The 26,912-nt window shown below is 37.1% G+C and overlaps 1 protein-coding gene across 1 annotated transcript in view; it reads right to left on the bottom strand.

Moving 5' to 3' along the window:
* Nucleotides 1-20,534, bottom strand: part of PELI1 (pellino E3 ubiquitin protein ligase 1) — a 60,698-nt gene extending 40,164 nt beyond the window's left edge. The window contains exon 1 of the mRNA XM_032291960.1: nucleotides 20,150-20,534. The gene's annotated coding sequence lies outside the window, so the exon portion shown is untranslated. The remainder of the gene's footprint in view (nucleotides 1-20,149) is intronic.
* Nucleotides 20,535-26,912: the final 6,378 nt, after the last annotated feature.

Below are 26,912 nucleotides of genomic sequence, written 5' to 3'. Positions count from 1 at the left end.
AGATCAAGTATGAGTTTACTCAGATTGGGGGGAGTAGGGTAGGGTGGATTAGAACAAACCCCAAAAAATTATTCAATTATGATTTTTAATATCTGTATACCAAAATATAAAACCGTACTTGAAAAAATTCAGTTTGGTGTAAACAAAAAGTATGACAATTATTAATTCCTCTTTACATCTTTATGGTAGAGAAAAATATCTTTATACTCTTAAGATGGATAGACTACCAAGACCAGAACAAACATCCCCTTAAAGCATATTCATTTGAAAAGTTCAGGTTGTTATCTAACACTTTTGCTATTTATTCAACAACAATAACAAAATAAAGGAGAATGAAGACATAAAACCTATTAAATTCCAAGCCATTAAGAGTTTATTTGAGGCTTACCAAAGTGGTTCACGCCTGTAATCACAGCACTTTGGGAGGCCTAGGCAGGAGGGCTGCTTGAGCACAGGAGTTTGAGACCCGCCTGGGCAACATACTGATTCATTGTCTCTAATAAAGTTTAAAATTTCAGACAGTTATGATTCCGTATGAAACTTGTTGGGCCACCATGCTTTAGTAGATCATAACATCACAGTTATGTTTTTCAAACAATGTTGAGTGAGGTTTTATTTTTTAAGTTTATTTTTCCTCACACTGTCATGGAGAAGGGTAAGGTTCTTAACATTGAGGAATATGGCTTGAATTCGAAGTGGATGTCTTCTGGGAACTTTTGTTATATTAAAAATATATTCATTTAATGCTATTTTAACTTTTTCCCCAACCCTCTATTACCAACAAGACCTTGACTGTGATCACTGTCAAAGGATTACTGTACTTGAAACTGGAACTAACTTGGAAAATCTAGGTGGCTGTCTAAGCTGACCCCTGAAAGTTGAAATTTAGCTCCCCTTTAACCACACTGTTAGGATTGACCACTAAACAGGACTATCATTTCCTTTTTTCAAATCAGGTCTCCAGTTTACCTACTCTTTTTCCAATCAGCCATCTGAGATAAAAACAGACTCCTCCCATTCATATAACTTAGTCTATATTCTAGACTTCAGAATGGAAGTCCTTCTTCCTGAAAAGAAGGAATTCTGCTAAATCAAGTTCCCTTTCAGGCAATTTCAGCTCTGGCCAACATTTGGTAGATAAAAATTATCAACGTGTTTTCTTCACACTCAAAACTGAGAACCTATTTGCATCAAAACTGAGAATCAAAGGTGTGTACAGGGGTAAGGAGGAATAGTATAGTTTTACAGCCTAGAAAAATAATTCTGCTTTACACCCTGGTATTTCTAAAATTCAGGTTAGCTAGTCTGAAACTCCTGGGTTACTCCCACTTATGGAGTGCCTACTATGGTTCAGATTCTGTGCCAGGAGACTAATAAGAAACGTTCCTATCTTAAAGTAGCTAACGGAATTGGAAATAACACTTTTCCCCTCTAGAATTTTTCAAGATTTTCTATTTCTAAGCATGTAATAATAATAGTATTAAAAGTAAATAAAGTTACACAATATATTTTTCTGCTTTTGAACTAAGTGATTAGAATTGCAAATGTACTTCTTATACTATATACAGTTTAATTGCCACAAACATTTCTTTCTCCCCACATCCCACCACCAGAGCAGATTCTTTTCTTTCTTATAGTACCTCAAAAATTCCTAAAATTTTACATTTCTAACCAGAGTTACAGACTGAGTCTGATTAATGTGACATCCATTAGGTTTTAAAAACATTTTTACTGTACTTCTACTGTTATCTTTGTCCTAATAATGCCACTTGCCTTTACTGGAGTTTACTGCAGAGTATATGATACTAAGTTTAAATTTCTACACATATCTATGAATTTCATGAAGCTTTAAATTCTCAGCAAGGATCTCCTCTTTTAATATTTTCACATAGTAACATTTGTCAAACTCTTAGGTTTCATGTAAGTTAACATGATTATTTTTTCACAACAGAAATTCAAATCGAGATCCTAATTAACATATTGCTCCTTCTCTGAAGACCTTGACATAGACATAAAATTGCTGATATTTGCATCTGTAAGTTTGGTGGGTTTTTTGTTGTCGTTTTGTTTTACCTTTCACCATGGAAAATTTGGCCAATCACCATCACAATGTTTACTGAGCTAACTATCTACAAGGACAAATAGCAAAGTTTCTTATTCATTCTAGCTAAATCGATCCTAAAGGTGTTATTCACAACCTTAATGAACATTTGCCAAAGTGCCACCCTTTTTGGTATCAATAAAAAGCAATCTTATAATAAAGGTTTATTTTGTTTTGAAAAAAAGCCAGGGTTCTCAAATTTACTGTATTACTTTGCAACTCTTGCTTCCCTTGCCTCCAACATTGTGTGGGTGGAGGAAAGAAACCAAGATATTCAGAACAAAATGTGAAGTCAAGAGAAATTTTTAGACAGCAATAAGTTGTGAAAATCACTTAAATGTACTGTCAGAGAACAATCGTTTGTACAGAAATATAAATGAAGGTATTTTAATATACCCCTGGCATTCAATGAAAAAATATGAGGCTCAGAATACCATAAACTCAGAGATTTTATTTGTTTAAACGAATTGGGCTCCTTTATATATAACTCAATAAACTGCAATTAAAACCATATTCAAACAAGTTCTGTCCAGTTCCTCTTCTTAATACCTATTCAAAAAGAAGACTTTATTTAAAGACAAATTCTTAATAATTCATGAAATGTATTATTCCTTTGTGATTATGAAACTGTTCTTCAGTTCATATTGAGACTAAGTTTTCTAAGACCATTAAAGTCACACTGTATCTTCAATCAAAAGCGCACTTTAAACAAACCACCTATTACTTATAAAACACACTAGGACATATGTAAACACCAAACAAATAAATACACTGCTGATTCTAGAATATGTATAATAGAATATAGTCTACAATTGCTAGTATTGCTGATCCATATAAAGTCACAAAAATTTCTTAAATGATAGAAGATTAAAGTAGCACCTTTTAAGGCAATGCATGTGCTATTTAGTTTTCATGCAAATCGCTCATTACCTCTCCAGCGACACAGCATAATTTTTGTTTGAAATGATTTGCAACTCTAGCATATACAACAACTAATTATCGTAGTGGCTGAAGTAGAAAGCTTCTCATTTGATGTGTCCCAATAAGCTACCTAGCTTTTGATTCTGAAATTTCAAATCATATGTCTTTTGAATCTACCATAATTCTAGATTCTTTCCCAACTTCCCCCCCAATTTAAAGTGACATGACTGTTCCTCTCTATATCACATATTATCAAAAAAAAGAATATTTTTTGAGATGGGATCTGGCTATGTTGCCTGGGCTAGTCTGAAACTCCTGGGTCACTCCCATTTTAGCCACCCGAGTGGCTGGGACTACAGACACATGCAACTATGCTCCGCTCATATATTAGACATTTTTGACAAAAATGAAACTGAATATGTAATAAACGCTCAGCTAAAAAGGGTTAACATTATCACTATTCACTTTTTAAAAATTCTAATAATATTTCAAGACCCATTTTACATTCTTTTCCTAGTCTGCAAGTTTTTCCTTATATTCTAAAATGGGTATAATCTTTTTTGAGCTCCCATAGTTTATCTGCAATTCTTTTATGTGCTTTGTAACCAGTTTTGTATTACTGTTACATATATTTTGTGCTGTCTTCTATTAAAGCTGAACACTCCTCCAAAGGAGAAACTGTCTTGCTCATTTTGCAGCACTGAATATTGAATAAAGGGAAAAACATTAAAAATAGTTTGCTAAATTAGATCTTATGAAGTCTTTATTTTAATTTGGTGCATAAAAAGGCATAAATATTTCTATAGAATTTATTCAAGATATTTAAAAGAAAAAAATAAAATTTCCCAGAGACTATAGAATGTTAAAGCCTTTTGAAAATAGATGTGCTCATTCATATACACAGTAATATAACAGAGGAAACAGGAGAAGCTATCTAAATGATTATATTAGAGGCCATAATGTATTATTTTTTATTTCATTTCATACTTTCAGTGTTGGAAGAGTAAAACACAATGGGTAACTTGTTTTCCTTTTTGGTAAGAACTGGGTTTTAATTTTCAAACTAAAATCACTTTTAGAAATCACACATAAAGCCTCCATTAGTGCCTTTCATAACCTTTACTCCTATCTCTCCCTGAGTATCTAGGAGAGAACCTTCATTTTCATGGTTCTTTATGAATTTCTTGGTCCAAATGCACAATCTGCTTAAGACATTAAAGAACTCGATATCAACAAATTTCATTACTAAAGCTAATGGGAAATTTAATAATAAGATATTACATTAAATTTGTTAAAGCAGTGCCAAATTTTAAATTTCGATACATTCTCAAAGCCCTTAGGGGTCAAAAAGTCCTCGCAATTCTCATTTATATATATTGCTTTAAAACAGCAATGTGAAAGTGAATTCACATCCCAAATTAGCACTAAATACTAAATAAGAAAAAAAAAAACATGAACAGGTCTTTTCTAATTGACTGCTAACTCTTAAAATAGAAAAGGCACTATTGAACATTATGAGCATCTGTTTTCTGCTGCCCAACAAATATTCCTCCTTTCTCTCATATAATGGTATCTTCATTTTCTTTTTGGAGGAAACGCCTATTTTATTCTTAGTTTATGTATCTCTGGAGTTGACTACACCCTCAAACATGATGGCTGGACTTATGGTACAGTCTCAAAAATGAGAGCTTCATATTCTGGCCACAAGGGAGTGAGCCAGTCAGAGCCAATGAAATGAAATGAGACTTTTGCTGGGACTTCTAAGAAAGATAGTCACCCTTTCCAGCTATATATGACACTGGGTGGATTTAGGTGTTAGGGAAATTGAAGCCATCTTTTGCTCATGTACAGATGGATCAGAAAGTCAACACCAAGGAGCAGCACTAAGAAATGTACAGAAATTGAGTCTTGACATTATGAGAGGCTTGGGTGGAGCCATTCTCAGCCACACCTATCCTGGACCAGTGTACACAAATCAAAACCTTTCCTTTTTTCCCTTTAAGCCTGTTTTAAGTTGTTTCTGGCATAATAGTGTGTCTTAACTGACATAACTATTTCAAGCATGTTTGTTTCCCCAAAAGCAAATATATTAGGTCACAGAATCTAGTTTCAAAACCAAGGTAAAAACAGACTTTTCATCACAGATGATTCTGGTTTTTCAAATCTGCCCTCTTCTCAAAGACTATAGATTTTTCTATCATCTGTCTTTATACTGTTTTAATACAAAGAAAATTCTTTTTCCACAAAGGAATAAAATACTAACAATGGAAAAAAGAAAATAAGTAATGGGGAATGAGGTTGGGGAGTGAGCAAATCATCTATAGAAGCTTCAAATAGTAATCAGATATGCTTTTTATTTTTACTAAAGGCCTAAATGAGTGTCACAGTCTAAAGCTTATAAAATTAAGCAGATTCAACTATATACAGCATCTAATACAAAGACACCAAAATACTAAACTCAAAGATTCTATTCAAAAAACAGCTGATAAAATTAAAATTCACAGAAAAACTAAAAGGCAAATCACTACATAATTTCAAGAGGTAATGGTTAATCATATTCATAAAAGTTCTTGATTTTAAGCACACTATGTAGTTACAACATGCTAATGAGCCTCAGTCATTCTGAAAATGTTTTGCAAAAGAAGATTTAACACAGTAAGTAAATCACGACAACTGAAGTCACTATATAGTAATGTAAAACTAGTACTTCCACTTTCTAGGGATTTTGGTGACTATTAACAGAAATGGAGAAAAACATAAAATAGAATTAAACATATATTCTTATGCTTCTCAGATCATATTAAAGTGAGCTTTTACCTGCATATTTTAGAAATTCTACATTTTAAGCACCACATGTGACATTAGAATGAATTATATTACTCCTATGATCACAATGAGACCATTAATATGGAGGCTATATGCAAGAGGATAAGATAAATTATTATTACTTCAGATGAAGTAAAATAGAATGATGTCTGACTCCTGGCACTATCATTTAATAGCTGTGAAACTTGGACCAACTTCACTGAGTCTCAGTTTCCTAACCTGAAAGTCTAAGACAATAAATAACAGTAACTAACATATATGCAGTGCTTATCATAATAAACACCAGGCATTTTTCAAAGAGCTTTTTAAAAATTCTTTAACTCCTAATAATGTTCTTAGGAGAGAAGTGATATTATTATTTCTATTTTATATAGGAGGGAACTGAGGCTCAGATCAGTTCAGTAAATTGCCTGTGATCAAACAACTACTAAGTGCTGACATCTGGGATTGGAACCGGAGAAATTCTGGTTAAGAGCCTATACTTGCAATCATTAAACCCTATTACATTTTAATATAATATTACCTACCTCAAAGGATTGTTATGGGACATTAAACAAATGTCTATAACACAGTAGTGGATCAATAAAGGTTTACTATTAAGAGTTCTTCTGACAGTAAATCCTATTGAATAACCTGAATATTTCTATTATCAATTATTTAGAAATGATTACTTCAGTATACAAACTATTTTCTGCTAAAGAGAATTTTTTTGGGAAAGGCACAATGCTGGAAATTAATTTCTATTAAGGGTAATAAATCATTTTGAAGACTTCTGTAGTGTGGTATTCTTGAGGCTGCCATAGGTTTGCCCCTGAGCCTGGATATGGGAAGTACTTTTGAGACATCCATGGGGAGAGTTAGAAACAAATATACAGAGTCATCCCTGGTATCTGCAGGGGACTGGTTCCAGGACTTCTCTCCAATACCCAAATCTGCAGATGCTCAAATCCCTTTTCTAAAATGGGATTTTTACTGAACACAGTATTTGCAAACATCCTCTGGTATACTTTAAATCATCTGTGGATTACTTATAACAGCAGTCCCCATCTTTATGGCACCAGGGACCAGTTGCGTGGAAGACAATTTTTCCACGGACAGGGGTTGGGGGTGAGTGGTTGTGGGGAAATGGTTTCAGGATGAAACTGTTCCACCTCAGATCATCAGGCACTTGTTACAATCTCATAAGGAGAACACACCCTAGATCCCTTGCATGTGCAGTTTACAATAGGGTTCACACTCCTCTGAGATCTAATGCCCTGCTGATCTGATAGGAGGTAGAGCTCAGGCAGTAATGCTTGCTCACACACCACTCACCTCCTGCTGTGTGGCCTGGTTCCTAACAGCCCACAGACAGGAATAGGTGAAAGCCCTGGGGGTGGGGCCCCCTGACTTACAATACCTAATAAAATGTAAGTGCTATGAAAATAGTTGTTATACAGTACTTTTTACTTGTATTATTTTATTGTTGTATTGTTATTTTTTATTGTATGCTTTTTTCCAAATATTTTTGACATATGGTTGGTTGAATCCTCAGATGTGGATCCCATGGATATGGAAGGCCAACTGTACTTGAGAAATAAAGGCAGAAATGACAGGTTCCTAACTGGCATGTAGAGAGTGAAACAGTAATCTTTTTTTTTTGAGAAGGAGTCTCACTCCATTGCCCAGGTTAGAGTGCAGTGGTGCCATCTTGGCTCACTGCAACCTCCACCTCCCAAGTTCAAGCAATTCTCCTGCCTTGGCCTCCCAAGTAGCTGAAATTACAGACACATACCACCATGCCCGGCTAATTTTTGTATTTTTAGTAGAGACGAGATTTCACCATGTTGGCCACTCTTGTCTGGAACTCCTGACTTCAAATGATCCACCCACCTCGGCCTCCCAAAGTGCTGGGATTACAGGCATGAGCCACTGAGCCCAGCCAGAAACAGTAATCTCTACTAATATTGAATGAGGCATAACAGATATGAAAAGGAAATAGAAGTCTTTTTCACTATGTTAAGTTTGAAGAATTTGGGTTAACATGCCTAATAAGCAGTTGAAAATTTAAGTTTGCACACAGAGAGAGGTCCTGAGTTGGTGACAGATCTTTCTCACTCCTTTTTCTCTTTCTACTAGACCAAGTCAGGATGCCAGTAAGAATAATAAAAATAGTTTCCAATTCTTGAGTGCCTACTTGATGCCTGACCGTGCTGAGGGCTTTATATATTATCTCTATTCCTTTTCACAACCTTACCAGGAAGATACAGGTGGAACATCCCTAATCTGTAAATCTGAAAGCCAAAGTGCTACAAAATCTGAAACTTTCCAGTGCTAACACGACTCTCAAAGGAAATGCTCTTCCAAGTATAATGCAAATATTCCACAATCTGAAAAAAACTGAAATTCGAAACACTTTTTGCCCCAAGCATTTTGGATAAGGAATTTAGTAAGTCCCTGGTGAGGCTTGTACTCACAACCTTGAGACTAAGTAAACTGAATCAACTGTCCAAGACAACATAGCTGCTAATCAGTGGGGGAGGCATCTGAATACAGTTTTATTCTTATCAAAGCCTCTTTCTATTATACTACCATAGGCTTAACTTGAATGACCAAGTTCATTCTGGAAAGGGAAAAAGAGCAAAACTAATGGAGCTCTCAAACTGAGAAAATAGGGAATGAGTCTAGGAATATGAGGCTTCAAAGAGTACAAGTTTAATAGTGATATGAAAGAGCTGGAAAGAAAGAAGCTATGATTTAAAGACACTTTAAACCAGAAGGAGCGTTGGAAATGGCCTAGAACTTTTATAAGTAAAGTGTGGTCCATGGCCTACAGCAGTAGCACACCCAGAAGCCTGCAAATAATGCAGAATCTCAAGCCCCAGCCAGACTTACTGAATTAGCATATCCATTACGTGATCCTTAGGTAATCTCTACAATACATTAATGAGAAACACTGGTCTGATACCATTACAATAGATGAAGACACTAACCAGGTTAAAAAAAACAGTTTGCAAAAGCTAGAACTCAGCTCTCTTCTTTCAATAGATGAAGACACTAACCAGGTTAAAAAAACAATTTGCAAAGCTAGATCTCAGGCCTCTTCTTTCAATAGATGAAGACACTAACCAGGTTAAAAAAAAACAGTTTGCAAAGCTAGAACTCAGGCCTCTTTATTCCTCAATCTAGGATTCCTATGTCTTCATTATGTGCCCTCCAGACAAATACAACACTTCAAATTTCACTAACTTGAGGTCTGTGCCATAAACATTCAGGAGTTAAAATGAGTTGCCATCAAATTATCACCAATCATTTTTATTTGTCTCCATTCCATTTGGAATTTTAAGTGCCCCCATGAGTTTTCTACAGTCATTTGTTTTTAACATCACTAAATGAAATATAAACATGCTATCTCTGACTACAAAGAATTCTTCTTAAGCTCACACAGTTTCAACCCTAAACACCCAATGTGAAGAGACAGTATAGATAGAACAGAGAGACTTTCTATAGGCAAATTATTTAAAGTCATGGAATCTTAGAGCTGGACGAGACCCAATATAGTTGAGATGACAAACAGATTTCATCAGAATGGCAATTATATATATGGTTTCTGACAGTGCTGTATCAAAAAGTTATCTGAAGCTGGTTTGGGATCAGCTATTAGCTATATCTGCAATGGGTTGGTTCCAAAGAGGGTGTGAGTGCCAGAGTTACTGACCTTGTAAAGATAAGGAAACTAGGGCCCAAAGAGGTTAAATGAAATATATAAGGTCACATATTGAGAAGATGAACCAGAACTCCAGGTCCCCAACTTCTGATATAGTGGTTTTTATCCTGTATCATACTGCCTCTCCTCTCTATTTATTCAATAAAAAACATAAAATCCTTTTCATGTAATAGATAACTAAAACCTAACCAATTAGAAATTAACTGGGAATAAACACCTCAGCTGGTTTTATGGGCATTAAAGGATTTACAATCCTATAATAAGGACATACATGGAAGTACACTAAAAGATTTAAAATGAAGCCCACAACCTATGGAATGTATCACCGTGATCAATGAATGATCTCTGACTCAGACTGCTTTCTGACATTCTCACTTCATCTAGAGTTTTTCCATATAACAATTCTTCTTTAGAGTTTAGCCATGATGACTCAGGGTACCTAGATGGTATGAAGGAGCCTTCAATTTAAGGAGTAGGAGGAAAATGAGGGGGCCTACTGAATCATTAGCAGCCTACTGAGTTCTGAAACTCAGCAAATCCTTTTGGAAGCCATTTTAAAGTCAGCTTTAGGAGACAAATTCTGGCTAAAGCTTTACAAAACTGGTCCTTAAGCGCTGAACTATATTGAAATAACACGTCATTTCTAAAAGAGACATAACCAAAAAGCTTTAGCAAAATGTGATATTTTTGTTGAATAAATGTTAGTGATGAATTTTAAAAAATGTCTGCTCTCACTGAAGTTACAGATTCGCTCAATGTTCAACAGTTTTAAGAGCCCATCTCAAAATTCATCATAGTTCCTTTGGTGAACAAAGAGGGCTACTTCAGAAACTGAATCATCCTATTCTAAATGAAAATAACAGTGAAGCAGTAAGCATATTTAAAAAGCTTTCTGATACATGAGGTATATCTATAGGACGGGTTTCTAATTAGAAGCAGCCACACTTTACAAGAGATACATATTTAACAGATTTTCTCATGAATGATGAACTTAACTAGTTTTGTAATTTGGATGTTTCTATCCTTTGATGGTAAATTTAAAGAATGACAGTGAGAAATAATTCAAAGAAAAATCCATCATACTAATAGTAGTTTAAAATCAAAGCAAATCAGCTTTTAGTGCTACCAGTACATGCAGTTCATTAAGAACCTGAAATAAACCCAGAGGAACATGAAGTACTATCCATACTATCTGCCAAGAACCAGGAATTCAACATTAAGAAAAATATCAGGGCCGGTCACTTCATAATTCATTCTTGTGGAAGGAAGAAGTTAAAAACTTCTTTGCCACATTACTGATATTTTCATCTTTTCCTCTTGATTGTCAAATAGAAGCTCAACAGAAGTAGTTTCCCCCTAAGGTCATATATAATTATTATTACAGTAATGATGAAGTCCCCAATTGTTTGACATTTTTGGAAAACACAACAAACATCAACAGCTGAAAATAGCTTTTGAAGTTCTACTAGGCTGTTTGTTTTATTATCAAACTTTGCTAGTTTAGGTATGTAGGTTCTGGATGGATACAGGATTAACTCAAGGAGTTTCAGTTTAAACTCAAACTGTTTCCTACATTATTGGGTTTAGAAAGTATTGTATCCTACAGGCCATGTAGTTGTCTCTTAGTGTCTGATGAGAGATCTCCATCAAGACACACACCAGAAATAGGCAAGGAAAGTTTAAAAAGATGAAGTATGGCACAAATAGGAAAAGTATTATACTTGCCTTCCATAGGTTACTTTTTTATGCCCTTAATTCATTCCAAGTCTACTTTATAAGTATAAAACTGGCAGACAAACACTGTTGAAGAGCAATAGGCATGAACAAAGCTGCCAAAGGATGATAAAGAGAGCTATTGGCAAAGTAATGAAGAGATGAAAGTGAAACAGGCAAGAAATTACAGTACCTTGCAATGCACAAGCTGAGAATAACCTTGAACCTGTTGCTGCAAAAATCTACAAAGCTTAATATATTGAATTTTGAAATAATTTCTCAATTATTGTTACTCATTATTTCCAAAATTATGTATAGACTTTATCATAGTCATAAAGTTAAACTCAACATGAAATGTAAAATGCCCTTTTGCAAAGCAACTTCTTCTCTCCAAATGAAAGTTGTATTATTACTTCTATTCTCTACTTAATTTACCCATTTGAGCCTTAGCTCATTAGGTCACAGACACTTAAGTAGATCCAAGTTAAGAGAATTATCCATAGTCATATTTACTATTTTGTGAGAACTGTTTTTTTCCTTTCCTTCCTTCTCTTGCTGCCTCCCCCCTCTTTCTCTTCAATCATAAGTTATTTATTTATTCCACAAAATGGAAATGAAAAAAAAATCATCCTGCCAGTAAATCAACAGCCTGAATTAAAGGTATTTCTAAAATAAGTCATACTTCAGTATGGTCATCATCATAGAACTTCAAAAACCTTTATGAAAAACCATTGCTACTTTTTTTTTTTTTTAAGAAGAATCAAAGGTTTTAGGCTTTCAGAGTTAATGGAAAGCCCAGGAATTAAATATAGGCTCAGCTGTTCTATGTTAATAGACTAGTGTTTAAAATACATTAAATAACCTAGTGTAGCAGCTCAGTCCTGATATGTGCAGTATATGATAAGAGTCTGGCTATCTATCTATACATTTACATGAATATATACATCTATACACATTAAAGGGACAAAAACTCTGAATGAATTAAATAACTAGATTCCTAACAATTTACTGAAAAATGTTTAAAATAGGAAGCTTTGTTAAAGTATTCCTTATATGGTTATATACTTACATTCTTAGTGGTCGCTATGTAATTTACTACATAATAAAAGTTTCTAAGTTCTTCTTAATGCCATTAAGTTTTAAATATGATTGGTTAAAAATACAAATAAAAATATTGTGCTCCCCCACCATTGCATATAAATAACTAAAAAAAGAATGCCTTTCTTTATTCAATATTATCAGAAGAGTAAAAATCATTGAAATAAGTTTAGTTTCTCAGTTTGGAAAAACTGTACCTCTAAAGAATGAACTAGTATAGTAATTGTTCAAAACTAGTAATCCTACATGCATATTGTCCTGAGAGTAGATTTTTACAATCCATATTTATTGAAGTTTTTGGGGGGCATTTAAACATTTAGATGAGATCCAAATTTTTCTATGCCTTTAATAATAAGATTAAAAACAGTTCTTTATGGTAAATCAGAATGTTCTCAAAACAACTACTAATCTGAGAAATGAATCATGAATATAAGACTTAAGAGCCAGATTCATCTCTTAACACGTGTCTTTTAGTTCCGCAAGTGTATGTCATAGCAAGAGTTACACAATTTCACTACATTTTAAATACCATCCCTTCAGTCTTGAATGCAGGATATAAATGAAACATGAAATGACTGTTTTGAATACTTAGTATTATGAACTGCACATGATCTTGTGTGTACGTGTGTGTGTGTGTGTGTGTGTGCGCGCGCACACGTGTTTTAACTTATGAGACCTTAAATATCCAAATGAGTATGGTGCCTTCCGTACTAGTCACTCTTAGAGGTGAAATACCCTTATTCCAAATGATGCTACCACAGTCCACAACATTATTAAAATTCCTTTTTAGTTTATGGATGGGTCTGACTTCTATAAACAATAACTGCTTTCTCAGAGTGGCTCTGATTTTTAGAAATAGCATTGTTACTTCCCATTTTCTTTCTGTCAAGATCCTTTGTGAGTCACATCTGATAAATAACATGAAATATCACATGGAAAATCACCCCGTTTTTCCTTAAAAACAAGAAGTAAATACAAAGTAATGAGTTATTTTCACGTGCAGCTCTTAAACTGGCTTAGACGACAAAAAAATTTCTAAAAATACTGAGTAATGTTAGTGTTGTTGTGTAAGTGTATAGCTTTCACAGTGACTACTCTAAAGTAGAAGACTTAGATAGGTGTATAAAATATTTTTACTTTAAAGCAATATGGACAACCAGCCATACACAATTGAGACTCCTCTATACTTCCTTTACCATGCTGATGCTGATTTTAACTACTCATGCGCACCCTGATCTAGTTATGCTAAGTGTTTTGTTTTGAGATGAGATCTGGTTACGTTGCTCAAGCTGGTCTGGAACTCCTGGGCTCAAGTGATCCTCCCACCTCAGCCTCTTGAGCTGAGACTACAGGTGCAAGCCACTATGCCTGGCTCACACTCTTCTTGCAGTTTCTTACAGTCTAGGCATGCTCCCACCTAAGGGCCACTGTACTTAATATTCCCTCTGCGTATGTCTTGCTCCAAGATGACCTACCAGGCTTGCTCTGTTACCTCCTTCAGGTCACTACTCACTTTCTCAAATATTTATCTTCTTCTCAATGAAGTCTTTTCTGACTACCCTTTAAAACGACATTTTGGCAGGCCAGGCATGGTGGCTCATGCCTATACTCCCAGCACTCTGGGAGGCTGAGGTGGGTGATCACCTGAAGTCAGGAGTTTGAGACCAACCTGGCCAACATGGTGAAACCCTGTCTCTACTAAAAATACAAAAATTTGCTGGGCATGGTAGTGCATGTCTGTAATCCCAGCTACTGCGAAGGTTGAGGTAGGAAAACCCAGGAGGTGGAGGTTGCAGTGAGCCGAGATCACGCCACTGCACTCCAGCCTGGGCAATGAGAGTGAAACTCTATCTCAAAAATAAAAAACAAAAAACCTGCATCCTCCTCCCACCCCATAATCATATCACATTTATTCCCCCTTCCCTTTCCCTGCTTTATTTTCCTGTTTGTGTGTGCAACTGTTTATTAGGGGAAATTTCAAATATCCACAAAAATAAAGAGGAGGTGAGAAATCTCATGTATCCATATAGCATCTACCTTCAGCAATTTTCAATATATGGCCAATCTTGTTTTGTCTATGTTCCTCTCCCTTTCAATATTTTAAAGTAAAAACCCACACATCACATTTTAAGTTGTAAACACTTTATTATACATCCCTAAAAGAACACTTTAAAAAAAAAAAGTACATTTGTCAGTTTTCTCACACCTGAAAAAACTGACAAATCCTTTTCATTAAATATCCAGAGTCTAAATTTCCCCAATTTTGAATAAATGTCTTTTTACAGTTAGTTTGCTCAAAGCAGGATATAACTAAGGTTCATACATTGCATTTGGTTGATAAGCCTCTCAAGTCTCCTTCAGTCTTATAGTTTTCCCTCCCTCTCTTATTTCTTGCTATTAATTTTTTGAAGAAACTAGGTCATTTTTCTTTTATTTATTTTTTTAATTTTTGTTTTTTTGAGACAAGGTCTCACTCTGTTGTCCAGGATGGAGTGCAGTGATGCAATCATGGCTCACTGCAGCCTCGACCTCCCATACTTAAGTGATCTTCCCACCTCAGCTTCCTGAGTAGCTGGGACCATGTCCAGCTAATTAAAAAAATTTCTTTGTAGAGACAGGATCTCACCATGTTGCCCAGGCTGGTCTTGAACTCCTGGGCAAGAGGGGTCTTCCCACGTCAGCCTCCCAAAGAGCTAGGATTACAGGTGTGAGCCATCTTAAAACACATAGTAGTTTATTTATTTTACGGTTTGTGTCTTGTTAGTAGAATGTAAACACCAGGAAGACAGAGATTAGTCTGTGAGGTATCAGCATCTAGACCTGTGACACGTAAAAGGCATCCAATAAATATTGAATGTATTTGGCATCCATGCCAAAAGTCCACTGCTCACCAACAGCAGAAATTGCTAATCACGGCACTCTTTCCTGCTAAGTCTGAACAAGGACTCCCAGTTTTCTCAACAAAGCACTCTAAGCAGCCACCACTAAACAATCAGATTTGGTACCCCAAATGAAATTTATTTGCTGTCCCTGCTTTAGCCCCCTTCAGAAGTGTTCTATCTCTAAAACAGATTTCACTGCACCTTGTATGCTGACATTTGCGTGATAAATTACTGTGTTTCTTGTCAACTATACTTAAACATTTCTTAGTTTATTTTAGACAGTTTAGGGGAAAAAGAAAACTGTAGCCAAAAAAATAATAGAAAAAGAAACTGCAGAAGATGGTGGGAAAAGGGGTGTATTACATATTTTTAGCATTAGAAACATCCCAAGAGGTTTATTATAAAATAAAAATCAGCAACAAATTCTCTGAAAAGGAAGTAAATTACATGTGTGTTGAATTAATTTTTTAAAAAATACATGAACAGTCACGATTAACTGGAGGTTGAAGACAGATGTCAGGATTTTCCCATTTATAGGCATCAGCAACACATTCTATTTTCCTGCAACTGGTATTTTGAGGTGTAAAAGTATTACAGAGGTGATATAAGAGTACTATGTAGAACCCCATTTCTCTGAAATGGACTTTATGTAGCAAAAAGAATCTGACATATCTGGTACAACATTCTGAAAAAACTGTCAATTCTTCTTACAGTCATTTACAATTCATTTCTGTTAAACTATCAGATGAAGCTCTTTTTCTCTAGGCTTATTTCTGAAGGTAGCTATGCTAATTGAAAGACTCCAGGCTGGGTATGGTGGCTCAGATCTGTAATCCCAGCATTTTGGGAGGCTGAGGTGGGCGTATCACACTGTCAAGAGATCAGGACCATCCTGGCCAACATGGTGAAACCCCAGCTCTACTAAAAATGCAAAAATTAGCTGGGTATGGTGGCACACGCCTGTAGTCCCAGCTGGTCAGGAGGCTGAGGCAGGAGAATCACTTGAACCCGGGAGGTGGAAGTTGCAGTGAGCTGAGATTGCACCACTGCACTCCAGCCTGGCAACAGAGCAAGACTCCGCCTCAAAAAAAAAAAAAAAAAAAAAAAAAAAAAAAAAAAAAAAAAAAGACTCCAATCAGATGTTTATGTTTTGATTACTTTTTCTATCAAAAAAGAAAAAAATTAGAAATTCCCTGACATTCAAGAAGCATTGTGCCTTCTCTTTATTACCTGTAAATTAATTAAACAACAAAAAGTATTTAGGACCTACTAAACATAATATGTTAGGCAGTTATTTTCAACCTTTGAAGAAAAAATAGAAGTGATCTATTCAAGACAACATACCAAAAAAAAAAAGCTAGTGGCAGAACTTGAAATCATATCCAGATCTTTCAGTGACCAATATTTCTTGTCTTGAAGTTGCCACACATTACTCTGGTGAAATTTTCTATGGCAGAGGTCACACTTGAACTAAGAAAATGTAGTAGGTACCTCCCCTCCCCCACTACCACAAGTGTAAAAAAAATCTCCAAGAACCCAAGTCCCTTGAAAGAATGACTTCTATTTACGTTTCTTGTGTAATATATTCAGAGGGAATCTGGAAAAGATGGCTAGAAATCTATAAACAGAAAGTGCTAAGTGGAATTCACTGTTTATAGACTTCAACTAGAATTTTGTCCCTTATATATAAATGTTGCCAGGAATCTTCACATTATATTATTTAAAAACGTCTTCATCAGGTTTTCTTCACTTTGTTGATTTTCTTCCGTTTTCCACGGGCTCTTAAATCTGCTTTGTTCTCCTCAAAAACATAAATGTAACTTTTGGAATAACACTTTTTTCTCCCCAGAGAAACTCCTAAAGCCACCTCAGTGCCATCATATATTGGTCACTATGAAATTTTAATATATACAGTTGAATATATTTGTATAATAAAATAATCCATATAAGCCTTTCTAACAATAAATACAGGATAGGTTTACATTGATGTACTATGGTAAAATTATATGTATATATTAATTTTCAATTCTAAGTCTTTTGGCTTAAAATCTTTATCAGCTACAGGAGGTTCTATCTAAAAACATTAGTTGTCCACAAAGCATAATAACTATCTATAGTCCTTATCACCTGACCTACTAGAAAACCGTAATAAATCATATTCTGAAATGACGGAATTCTTAAAATACAAAAGTGACATTCTGACAACCCAGAAAGAGGCTGAAGCTAAATCAAATGGAAACATCCTTGGGCTTCCCCTTTGAAACTTGCCTCAGTGGCATTCAGCAGTACTAGACTAGCTTCCTATCCCATACTTTTCAGTTATTTCCTTTCAGGGGTCTCAAAGAAATTATGAAACGTGCACAGCCAGACTTTGCCAGTCAACACTAACTTCTGCCTGCAAACTCCAGCGGCTTAAGTCAAGATAGCATTAGTAGCTTCCTTAAAGTACAAATGTCCCTGGTAAATCTGGCTTGCAAATACGAAAGAAAAAGTTCAACATAACCAACAGTAAGAACATTTAAATGCCAATCTTAAGGAACGGATGGAGTTACTCCCCCTGCAAATTCCACTGAGGCAAATTTCCAGCCTACTTTTAAAAGTCAATAAATACTACTACTATTACATTACAGCACTTCTACCACGCTAATAAAAAGCTAGGTGATAGTTTTCTCTTTAAAACCTGTTAAGTTCACTAGATGAGACATTGTATCACTTCACTACATGCAACTTTTTATACATATAACTGTTTTACTTTCCAATTATTTGTTTTAAACTCAAGATCTCTTTTAACATACCATAGAGAGGGAACATGTTAGAAGGCTTGGGGGAAAAAAATAACAAAATAACAAACATCTCATTTTCACTTTCTGATGCAACCATCAAAATCTAAAATGTAAGGACAAATACACAGTACAAAATTAAGAGAATTTAGAGTAAGTGAAATTCACTGTTACTACAGTTCTGATCATTATTCACCTGAGGAAAGAGCTAGTAGAAGTGATGCTTGATTTAATTTTTTTGGTACTTTCCAGTTGGTACAGAGGAAATAAAAACTCACAAAATAAACAAGGTCCTCAGAGTTAAAGGTTTTTCTCCAGAAGAGGTTGTTGGTATAAATAAAAAAACATAAGGAGGCCGGGTGCGGTGGCTCATGCCTATAATCCCAGCACTTTGGGAGGCTGAGGCAGGTGAATCACGAGGTCAGGAGTTCAAGATCAGCCTTGGCCAAGATGGTGAAACCCTGTCTCTACTAAAAACATAAAAATTAGCTGGGTGTGGTGGCGGGTGCCTACAATCCCAGCTACTCGGGAGGCTGAGGCAAAGAAATGCTTGAACCAAGGAGGCGGAGGTTGCAGTGAGCCGAGATCCTGCCACTGCACTCCAGTCTGCATGGGACTTGTCTCAAAAAAAGAGAAAAAAAAACCATAAGGAATTCATATTCTGTTAATAAGAACAACGTTTTATGTTTCGAGACATGTAAATCTGGTCAATCAGAAAATATTTTCTGTTGGCTATAAAGAAAACAGCAAAACTGAAACAATTGAATAAAGTGAACATTTTCCACAATTCAAAAATTTTAAATTCATCCTATTATGAAAACTGAATAATGAATTCATATCTCCTTAAGTACGAGTAATACATATTCAACATAGTAAGGGACAATGCCATTTCTGAAACAAAAGATTATGTGCAATGAAAACAAAGTAACATTTTTCAGAGTAAGAAAAAGTAAAGTCTGTGAACCGAAACAGATGACCTTTTCTTATATACAAAGTTTCAGTTTTTAGCACAATCAGCACCTTGTGAATAAAGTGCTCAATAATATTTGTTGATATACTGTTTGATGACTAAACTACAGGAATATTGTCAGTGCTGTTAAAACCAAGGCCCATTTCCTTGTGTGTAGTAATTAAAATCTGTTAAATGTACTGTACATTTTTTTAAAAAAACCTCTGCCCTCTGTTCCATTCTTGCTCTCTTGCCTCTAAGAGACCTGCACGTACAAAAATAAAAGTAGATGGTGACGTGAGTTTATGATTTACATTAATTTCCCTACTCGGAGCATTTTTCAATAAGTCTTTTATGGTTTTAAGATTCAAACACTATGTAAGAATTATGGTTTGAACTACGTAACAATTACATAGACTTCTTTTGGACTTCAGTTAACCTGTAAGTAAAATGAGCATCTTTAACTTTTCCACGGGGCATTGGAGAACGGGTTCCTCCTCATAAATGCTTTCATATCCTCAGACACCAGGCGCGGTAGAAGATCAAGCGTATCCATTAGTTAGAGAGCTTTTCACGACCTCAGTTTACCCACTTAGGGAAACGGGCGTATTAGCTTGTCTCCTAGGTGGCCGGGGGGTGAAATTAATTAGCTTGTTTAAAATGCTCTGAGACCCAAAGATGAAAGGAAATGTGAGAGACGCGCAGATGATGACAACAATCATAATAAAAAGAATGACTAACTTGGAAGTCTGCGTTATGTAAGGGACAAAAAGAAGTTATCAGATCCTCACAAACAAAAGGGAAACCCACCGCCCCTTTTCTTTCTCCCATTTCCCTTTCCTCCCCGCCACCCGTTGAGCTCTCCTCTTGCAGCTGGAGCGCGCGGCCAGCCAGGCGCGGGGCTCGGAGTTGGCCGCCTGGCACCCTGCTCCCAGGCGGAGGGGGAGGCCGCGAAGGGCCGGCTCTTGACAAAGGCGCTTCCTCCTGCCAGGGCGCGGGATGGAGGCGCCGCAAACTCCGCTCCCAGCCGCCGCGAGGGCGCGCAGGCGGGCGGGGAGAGCCGGCTGGCTGGTCGCCGGGGGAAGCCGCCGAGGAAGTTGCGCGCCCGCCCTCCCCGCGCCCCTCGGTGGCTCCGCCGCCATCCATCCCGCGGCTCTCCGCGGCCACACTCACCGGACAATTGCTGGTGGCCGGGATCCCAGCGCGGCCCCCGAGACCCGAGGCGAAAGGGTGAAGTGTTGTGTGCGGTGAGCGCGAGCAGACAGCCCACCGTTCAGCTGCTGCCCTCCGCGCCAGCCGGCCGAGCCCAGTGAGGGGAAGTTGACCGCGAGCCGAGCGCTGAGGAGCCGCGGACGCAGGGAGAGGTGTGGGGGCTGCTTTGTGGTGCGCTCCCCGAGGGCTGGGGACCAATTCGACTGCGCCGCTCCGCTGGCGCTGCTGCTGCTGCTCGTGGAGGCGGCGGCGGCGGCGCCCCCCGACGGTCCGTCCGCCTCACACCGCCTCTGGGTCACTGACACACACTCTCAGGGAGTGGAGGGGACTAGCCGGAAGGCGGGGACTGAGGGAGGGTACGGGGCAGTGCCACAGCGGGAGGCGGTATCGCTGCACCGAGTGGGCTCTTGGGAATTGTAGTTCCCCGGCTGAAGAAAAAAGGGATGCATTGTTGTCCAGCACCCGACCAGGCTCGCTCTGCACTGAGCATGCTCGAGGGCGAGGTTTGGGCCGCCCCTCCCACCGTTACCGTGGTCATACTTAGCGAACGTGTTCAGTGCTGCTGTTGGCTGAACAAGAGCGGTCTTGTGTTGTGGTGCTGCTGTGGATCCAGCCCTTAGCCTGTCTTTCCTACTTCGCTCCACCCGACTCCTAGCCTCACCACTCATAAGTGCCCAGTGAGATCTGACTTCCTCTCGATATTTCAGTGTTCCCTGCTGCCTAATTTATCTTTCACAAACCCTAAGTCACAAATACCTCTGTCCCTCGCTTCCCTCAATTGAATCTTCTCTGTCTAAATTCAGTTTTCTTTACCTAAGACTTGTCAAAACGTAGTTGCTTTCAGTAATTGAACAATTAGGTTATAAAATTTAGGAATATCACCACTACCAAAATCCTGTAATTAATTACTTTGCTCAATTAGTCACATCTAACTTTAGCAAAGGCAAAGTGCAGAATTAAGATTTCTGTATTTTACTTGATTACTATATATATGTTCATTTTAAGGCCTACAATTTTTAAGGCACACAAATCTCATAAAGTATTAGTTCAAAAGACAAGTTGAAAATTGTTTATATATATTGGCCAACCTTAGTTTGGTAATAAGTGAAGTCTGAACCAAGGTATGAGTATGTTGCTGGGCTGGTCAGCTAAGTCTACACCCATCTTGGGCAGCCAGGTGTGGATGGATAGGTGGTAGGGAGGAGGGTGGAGAAAGGCAGGACACGTTAGTGGCTCTCCAGAGTGCTGAAGGCAATGCGTCCTGAACTCTTTTGTTTTCCTTCTCCGCCTACCTAGAACCCCACACCCTGGAATAAAAAGATTAATGCTTAGGAATCAGACACACATTTGGAGCAGGGTTTTCAAATAGAGTCTCAAGATCAGAAATCCTTATATCAACAGACTAATTATACACTCATTCAAAAAATGCTTGTTGAGTGTCTACTTGTGCTAGGCACTGTATTGAGCCCCAGAAATAGAGATACAAGAATGTAAAAGAAACATTCTTAATTTCAAAATGTTTACTATGCAAAGGAGGAGACAGGTAAATAGACCTAATATGAGAAGTACTATAATAGGAAAGTGCACAGCTACTCCCAGATTTGGGCAAAATTAGAAAATGCTTCAAAGATCACTTAAGATAACTAGGAATTAGCATGTTTGTGTATTTTGATAGGGGAGGAGGAAGAGAGAGGTGGTGAGAGCATTGGGGGTGGTGTTGGGGAGAGCAGCAAGTACATAGACCTAGAGATGTGACACCAAAATGTATTTTGGTTCAGCAAATAGTTCAGCATTGCTGGTAGTTGAATAGAGTTGAGGGACTGGCAAGAGGAGACACTGAAAAAGGTAAGGGAGACAGCTTAGGGTAATGAAGAATTTTGCACAATATGCTAAAGAACATGGACCTTTTCCTAGAAACAATGGGAGCCACACAAGGATTGTAAGCAGATGAAATTTTGATAAGAAATGCATTTTAGAAAGATCACTCTGTGGAGTATGGCATGTATGGGGCCGGTTACAATATTACAGGGGAAAAAAAACAATGAGAGACTGAACCAAGACCTGGCAGTGGCAGAAGAGAAAACTGAGGGTAATCAGACACTATTCAAGGGAGTAGAACATAGTGACCGATTGCCTATGTTTGGCGTGAAGGGAAAAGGAAAGTTTTGAATTATGATGCTTGTGGTTGAAAGCAGCAGAAAACCCAGTTCTAACTGGTGTAACCAATAAAGGAGATTTATAACCATCTAGCTAGAAAGTTCAGGAAAAAGGCAGTATAAGGGTGACTGATTCAACACTCAGAGATGTCATTAAAGGCATTTTTCTCATTTTAATTGTTTTTTTCTTCTTTAGTATTAGCTTTATCGTCAGATGATGGTTGCCAACAACTCCTGTATCTTTAAGTTTCGTTTTTTGGGTCCAGAAGAGATAGGAAAAAGAATCACCTTTGGAAGCGCTTTTGTAAAGGAAAGAAAGCTCCTTTCCCAGAAGCCTCAGTGATTTAGTCACATGTCCATATATAAACCAAAAATGGCTGCCAGGAGATGGCACAAGTATAATTATCTTAGGATGAAAACATGTCCCTACCCTTAGAGCCACAGAAGTCAGCTTCTCCCAAAGCTGTGATGAGGAGGTGCGTATATCCCAGTGAAAATTGAGTTGATTATACAGAAAAAGAAGTATGGAGTCTGAGAAGTGGGCCACAGTGTCTACGACACGGAGGAAGCGAAGGATGGATCCCAGATTTCTGGATTGTGTGCTTATGAGCTAGTGATCAGTTATGCATATGACTCTTGGGCTCTGGAGACAGATTTGGGCAGTAGAAGATATAATTGGAATATACCATCATATAAATGGCTGTTGAAATTATGGCAGTGGATGAGATCACCCATGGAGAGAATGCACAGCAGTAAAAGAAGGGTCAATAATAGCACCTTAGAGAACATCAGCACTTAAGGTGTAGGCAGGAAGATTGTGAAAATGCCTGGGAAGTAGCAAGAGAACTAGGAGATAACAAAGAAGCAGAAAAATGTAATTTACAACCAGGAGGAGAGTCAGTCAACATAAAGCCACAAATGACAGAGATGATAGAATTAGCAGTCAACAACATTAAAACAATTATGATAAGTATGCTCAGTATGCTGAAAGAGAGAAATTAAAGGTATAAAGAATGGAATTTCTAGAATTAAAATGACAACTTCTGAAATAATTTCACTGGATAGGATTAACACTCAGATGCAGATTAGACACAGAGCAAATTAGAGACAGAAGAAAAGATTAGTGCACTTGAAGACATAGCAGTAGAATACAGCCAAAATAAATCACAGAAAGAAAAAAAAAAAAAACTAAAAAAATACCCCCCAAAACAGAGCCTTAGTGCTTTATGGGATAATACCAAGTGCTCTAATATTTGTGTAATTGGAGTTCCAGATGAGAGATGGGTCAGAGGGGTGACAGAAAAATTATTTGAAGTAATATAGCTGAAAATATTTTCACATTTGATGAAAATTATAAACCCACAGATTCAAGAAGCTCAGTGAGCCCTAAGCAGGGTAAACACACACTTCCAAAAAACACTACAAAAGACATCACTGTTAAATTGTTGAAAACCAATAATATGAAAATATTAAAAGCAGCCAGAGGAAAAAGGCATAATATGTATAGAGAAACAAACACAAAATATCAGTAGACTTCTAATCAGAAATGTGCAAGTCAGAAGACCATGAAAATCCATTTCCAAAGTGCTGAAAGAAAAAACCTTCTGAGCACAGTGGTTCACACCTATAATCCCAGCACTTTGGGAGGCCAAGGTGGGTGGATCCCTTGAACCCAGGAGTTCGAGACAAGCCAATATTGTGAAACTCCATTTCTACAAAAAAAATTACAAAAATTAGCTGGGCATGGTGGCGTATGCCAGTAATCCCAGCTACTCCCAAGGCTGAAGTGGGAGGATCACTTGAGCCCAGGGGGTTGAGGCTGCAAGTGAGCTGTGAATGTGCCACTGCACTCCAGCCTAGGTGACAGTGTGAGACCTTGTCTCAAAACAAAAAAACAAATAAACAAAACACCCTGACACATAGAATCCTATATTTAGAGAAAATATTTTCCAAAAATGAAGTTTAAGATGACAAAAGCTGTGAGGATGTCACCAGCTGAACTGAACTGCAAGAAATGTTAAAGCAACTTCTTAAGCATAAAAAGAAAGAATATCACATGGAAACTTGGATTTATATTAAAGAATGAAGAGTGCCAGAAATGGTAAATATATGGATAATTATAAAAAACTTCTCCCCACACTTAAAATTTTTTTTGAAAGGTAACTGACTTTAAAATAAAAATGACAAGACTGTATTATCAGGTTCATAATTAAAGATTTCTGTCAGCATTTATATGTAAGGGACAAGATTCTAGCTGAAGTCTATAAACATGTAAAGTTTAATAACAATAGCTCAAAGGGTGGAAGGAAGAAGTGAAATTATATAGAAAGGTCTTATGTTACACACGAAGTATGATACTATTATTTGAAGGTAAATTGTGATGAGTTATAAATGCGTAATCTAAACCTTAGGGCAGTTGTCAAAAATTAAAAAAAAAAAACCAGATATGGCTAGTAAGTCAATATTGGAGATAAAATGAAATCTTAAAAAGCTTGAATGGAGAAGCAGAAATATGAAAGAAATCTGTGTTCCTAGTGACCGTGGAGCAGACATACCAGCTCTGGATTCTACCTTCTGACTTCTTTTAAGTAACAAACTTCTTTTGTTTTTATTTTTTTAAATTTTTTATATATAAGAAAATAGAGACAGGATCTTGCTAAATTGCCCAGGCTGGTCTTGAGCTCCTGGGCTCAAACAATCCTCCCACCTTAGCCTCCCAAAGTGCTGGGATTACAGGCGTGAGCCACCACACCCAGGCAAGAAATAAATTTCTGTTTTGTTTAAAGACATTGCTATTTTGTACTGTGTTATGTGTAGCTGAACCTAATCAGACTCACAAGCCTATAGAAGTTTCATGAAATAGAGCATATTTCTCAGAATCAGGTAGACCCACGTGTTTCCAGCAATTTCAACATAGTTCTGAGGTTCCTGTATTTGTCACTAAAATTCCAGGGATGTAGTATCTTTCATATGGGCATAATTTACTATTAGTTTAATTAGCTTTTCTTGAAGGAGAAAATACATGTAAAGTGCTTGGCTTACCCTTGGAATACAGCAAATGCCCAGTCAATATGTAGTACTTTGAAACCAAACCACAATAATAAGGTAGATGGCACACAGTTTAGACATATGCTCAGGCTTGTTCTCCAAAGTCAGGTGTAGAAAATCATGGTGGCATTCATTTATATATCAAAATCTGTAGATGCCTTTGTGAAATTGTGACTTTACCTCCACCATACAGTTCTGTACATTTCTTCAAAATCTATAATTCTTGAATTCAGGACAGTTCAGTCATGAAAAATGAGTATACCCCCAATTACCATAGGCTCAGTCCACGTATCTAATTTGATATCTCATTTCTTTGACCACAGGGGCTATCTGTATTTGTTTATCTGCAGTTTCCAGTTTGGTATATTCAGCTATCTAGTCATTTCAGTAAGAAAGCAAATCCTGGGGGATAAGGCTTTTTGGATCTCTTAAATTCTAAAAAGTTTTTGATCTGTGGATATTGCTCAGTAAAATTCAAGTTTCCTGTACCGTCTGACTATACCAAAATCAACTAAAACCGTGTTTCTACTCTTCCCTCAAACAGACATGAAAACAGTGTTTGGGATATGAACATAAGGAAAAATCACAATATTGATCTCATTTCCTAAAATAACATGAAATAAATATAATGTGCTAGTAAATGATGAAGAGGAAATTAGATACACATTTTTTCTTATAACTTGAAGAAAGCGCTGCAAACTTGTATTTTCTCCTTTCACTGCAAATATTTCAGCCACTTCAAATGAACATATCTTCCGATGTTTAGTCCAGGTTTCTCATAGTTTATACTGACTCTAGACTGCCTATTGGACTCTTACTGACATTCTTGGGATTTGAGAGTGATAAAGTTTTGTATGTGTGTGTGCATATGTGAGTGTGTTTAATATTCAGATTATAAGTAGGTGATCTCAGAATTCTTACCTCCAATATTTCTCCCAAAAATAAAATTATTCTCTACTAATGTTCTCAAAGTCTCCAAATAGCTCATAGTCAACATAGAACATGTTCCTATTTTAAACCTGTGAATGGCACATAATTTGAAGGCCTGGGCTTTCACTCAAAAGATTTGTAGGCCCCAAATGCTGGCTCTGACATTTTAGATATATTTGGAAAATGTCAGAGACAAGCCAGTTAAAATTTCAATATTTTAAAGGAGTCTGCTTGTATACCAAAGAAGGCAGCCTATAAATTCTCGGCATTAATACCACCAACATATACAAAAGCAGTTACTTTGGAATTTTATTTTATTTTATTTTTTTGAGAAGGAGCTTCCCTCTTGTTGCCCAGGCTGGAGTGCAATGGTGCGATCTCGTCTCACTCCAACCTCCACCTCCCAGGTTCAAGCGATTCTCCTGCCTCAGCCTCCCGGGTACCTGGGATTATAGGCATGTGCCACCACACCCGGCTAATTTTGTATTTTTAGTAAAGATGGGGTTTCTCTGTGTTGGTCAGGTTGGTCTTGAACTCCTAACCTCAGGTGATCCACCTGCCTTGGCCTCCCAAAGTGCTGGGATTACAGG

Source organism: Sapajus apella, unplaced genomic scaffold (genome assembly GCF_009761245.1).
Source record: "Sapajus apella isolate SASKATOON/1434 unplaced genomic scaffold, GSC_monkey_1.0 scaffold26, whole genome shotgun sequence".
In the NCBI taxonomy this organism is placed as follows: Eukaryota; Metazoa; Chordata; class Mammalia; order Primates; family Cebidae; genus Sapajus; species Sapajus apella.
Note: the sequence above shows the minus strand (reverse complement) of the source record. Positions and strands in the feature narration are given on the sequence as shown.